This window comes from Chinchilla lanigera, unplaced genomic scaffold, assembly GCF_000276665.1.
Source record: "Chinchilla lanigera isolate Chin_1 unplaced genomic scaffold, ChiLan1.0 scaffold00040, whole genome shotgun sequence".
NCBI lineage: Eukaryota > Metazoa > Chordata > Mammalia > Rodentia > Chinchillidae > Chinchilla > Chinchilla lanigera.
In genome coordinates this window covers 704350-708378 of record NW_004955441.1, presented here as the reverse complement: position 1 = coordinate 708378, position 4029 = coordinate 704350, and the positions used below count along the sequence as shown (strand labels likewise).

At 44.8% G+C, this 4029-nt stretch overlaps 1 pseudogene; it reads left to right on the top strand.

Moving 5' to 3' along the window:
- The window catches only part of LOC102009655, a 14785-nt pseudogene that overhangs the window by 1425 nt on the left and 9331 nt on the right, over nt 1-4029 (top strand).

Here is a 4029-nt window from a genome sequence, read left to right as displayed (position 1 = left end):
GGGGGGGGCGGGAGCCGGCAGGCGGAGCATGCGCGGGAGCGCTCCAGCGTGCCACGCGCCTCTGCTCGGGCCAGCTCGGCCTTCGCAACGTCCCAGGCTCCTCCCGCGAGCCCCGGGAGTGGCCTCTGCCGGAGTTCGACCCTGCGCCCCATTCCTCGCGGGGAGGGTGGGTCTGGGGCTCCGAGTATTTCCGCTGGGCGGGAACCTCGGTCTGTGCCACCTTCCTGGTACTCTCTGAGTCCCTTCGCGGCGGCTCCCAGCGGGCGCGGTGCAGCTGTTCCGAGTGGCCGGAAGCCGATCTCTGTCTGGCTCTGGTTCTACTCTTGAGAATAAACAATCTGACAGGCCTCTAGCTTGAATTTAAAGGAACTGAACGATCTTCCAATCCTGGACGTTTATAATGCCAGACTGCACTGTTTCCAAATCTTTGTGTTGAACAAAAATGCCAAGTAGCTGGGCTTGTTTGCCCCCCGCCTCTCATTGCAGCACTCGGGAGGCTGAGGCAGGAAGAATCACAATGAGTTACAGGAGCCTGGCTACATAGCGAGACCCTGCCCTGGGTATGTAGCTAAGTGATAGAGCAGGTGCCTGGCCTGTGCGAGACATAGGGTTCTATCACCCACACCATTTTTCCCCAAAATTTAGTTATTTTGATTAGTACATGTTTGCAGTGCATAATTTTCTTAAAAAGGGTATGAGGTCCTATAGCATAATTAATCTTAGTTTATCCTCATTCCAGGTAATTCCAGTTACCTTAATAGGGGTGTGTGGGTGTTGGAAGGATAGTACTAAACACTCATCCTCTATTAAATCTTTTAACATTTTATTTTGAGGTTATTAGACTAACAATTGCAAATAGAGTACAGACCTATGTGGTCTGCTTCCCAAATCCGTAACCCCTGGGTAAAACGTTGAACAAACCGAAATTGGACATTCTATAGTTAACCCACACTCCTCAAAGCTAGCGCGTCACCTTGTTTCCCCCAGTGTGACATATTACATAGTTTTAATACAGTATCAAAAGCAGGGAGTCGGGTGTGGTGGTGCACACCTGTAGTCCCAGCACTTGGGAAGCTGAGACAGGAGGATTGCCCAGAGTTCAAGGGCAGCCTGGGCTACATAGTGAGTTCATGACCAGCCTGAACTACATAGGGAGACCCTGTCTCAAAAAAAAAAAAAAAAAAAAAAGTAGGGATTTGATGCTGTGTCATTTTATCGTGTAGATTCATGCACTGAAATCAATATACAGAGGCAAATATACTGTATGTTCTGTGTATTTGGGGATTATGAGCTTGGAAAGGCCTACTCTTAGTGCAGTTGTGAGGATTAAGAATCATTGTAAAATATAGAATAGTATCTGAAGTATGCTAAGTGCTCCATAAAGTTAATTGCCTTCTCACATTCCTGCAGACTTCAGGAAATATTTATGAACTGTCCCAACTGTATCTCAAGCCTGTTTATTCATATGCAGTTACATTATATATTCATTACAATTTTGAATGGAAAATCTATTTTAAATTGGCAAGCAATAGAACGAAGTGAAAGAATACACAGGTTTGTATTAAAAGTTCCAGTGAGTATTGGGTTACTTCATCTCAGTGAGCCTGGCTGGGGCAAGAGGCACCTTCAGAGAATGTTTCACCAAGTGACAAATGAAGAAGATCAAACTTCTTTTTCTTCTTGCTTAGGTTTATTGTAAGTACTTGCAAACTGTAAAAACTGAAACAGGCCGGGCGAGGTGGCACACACCTGTAATCCCAGCACTTTGGAGGCTGAGGCAGGAGGATCCTTGCAAGTTCAAGGCCAGCCTGGGCTACAAAGTGAGTTCAAGGCCAGGCTGAACTGCATAGTGAGACCCTGTCTCAAAAAGACAAAAAACAAAGAGGAGTTAAATGGCTGTCCTCAGTCTCACTGTTTGGGGCTAGGACTACGGTAGCAGTAAACTAGATTTTGAACTCGGGCAGTTTGACGCTGCAACACATACTCCTAATTTAAACCTCCTGTTTAAAACATGTGCTTTGGCCTACAGAACTGAAAATAATCAAATCCAAATGTAACTGGTGGTGTCCTAAAACAGTTCCTGAAACCATCAGGATGTAAATAGGAACTGTAAAAAGTGCCACTTTCAAAGTGTTTGTAGAATCCCCTTTTGGCCAAACTGTCCTTTGATCTGAAAGATTCCCCTAAATAGTCTTCCAATGCAAATCACCTTATGATGGAAAAACAAACTGCAAACCTACATGTTATATTTAAACTAAGTGTACTTTAATGTACTATTTCGAGTAGAAGTGAGCAAGAGTTATACATATTAGACTGTGTTACTTTTTCTTAATGGGTAAAAATATTTCTCTCCTATGACTGTAGACTTCTTTCACTCATATCCAAAGCTAATTATCCAAAATAAAACACTGCCATAATCAAAGAAATTTAGGGAACAACTGCCCCCGTTCCGCCTCTTCGAAGATGTATAATATATTGTATAACATATCAAACACTCTGAGACCTCCTGTGATTAGGAATCATATTTAACCCATAGTTCACAAACTGTTATGATCATAAACATCCTGGAACACAAGTGTTTCAAAGCCCGCTCTTGGCCAGGCAAGATGAAACATTCCAGTAATTCCAGCTCTCTGGGAGACTGAGGCAGGAGAACTGCAAGTTCAAGCCCAGCCCTAGTGACTTAGCGACTTGGACAGATCCTGTCTCAAAACGTTTTTTAAAGGGCTGGAAATGGATAGCAGTGCAAAGTCCCTGGGTTTGGTCCCCAGTTCTGTAAACAAAACAAACACTCTTTAGTGTAACTTCTTGTCCCTTTTCCTTACTCTGTGTTTTTATTGAGAACTTACTAAGGTCTCAAAGACTATACTTACACTACACTCAGGACCCAGGTTCAACTTCCTTAAATTGAAGTGATTATTGGACAAGACTGATATGTTGATATGTTTCTACAGGTGGAATTGAGAGCAAATACTACCGACGCTAAAAAATGTACAGGTTTTACTGGGCGTGGTGGCACACCCCTGTAATCCCAGCACTCAGGAGGCTGAGGCAAGAGGATTGTTGTGAGTTCAAGGCCACTCTGGGCTACAAAGTGGGCTCAAGGCCAGCCTGAACTGCATAGCGAGACCCTGTCTCAAAAAGACAAAAAAAAAAAAAGTACGGGTTTTTATGACAGCTCTGTTTTCATGGTCTCCCACCCAACAATTTTGGGCGTAAGTGGTGACTACCTACGGAAAGCAGAAATTCCTTCACCCTGGCAGTCATCCTGGAAAGAGGGATTTCCTGGAATCTGAAATGTGGACTCAGAGAGCAGGCCCAAACAATACACAAAAAGCTCTTGACAAAATACAACACCCACTCATGGAAAAAAAAATTTAACCAGCTAAAAATAGAAGGAAACTTCCTCAACTTGATGAAAAACATATACCAAAAAAAAAAAAAAGCCTACAGGTAACAACACTTAGCAGTGAAAGCCCATTTTCCCTCTTAAATTAGGAACAAGTCAAGGCCACGATGTCCACTCACAACACTCTTTTTCAACACAGTACTGGTAGTTTTAGAACTTACTGGAAGTCACTGCAACAACAACAAAAGGAAATAAAATAAAAAGCAGAGGGAGAGAGGGACTGAGTCTCACCGCTCCTCTCCACTGCCCTGCTGCACTGGCGGGGCTCAGGCAGGGGAGGAAGAGTGGAGGCTGAGGCTTGGGAGAGACAAGCTGGCCTAGAACTGCTGCTAGAGGGTCTGACCCGGGGCTCTAGCTGGGCGAAGGCCTCTGTCTGGAGCAGCACGGCAGGAGAAAGGAGCACATCCGACTCTGGCGTTCACAGAACAAACACCACTCCTATGGATTCCTCCCTAGGGCTCGGAACACAGCGGAACTATAGCACTGCCTAGGGGTGCAGGACCGGGGCTGGGCACCCTGATACCGCAGCAGGAAAACCAGCAGTCTGCACTGTTGAGTCACATATAAACATCACAGTAAACAAATGGTGGCGGTTAACAAGGAGATCTCTAAATTTCAAA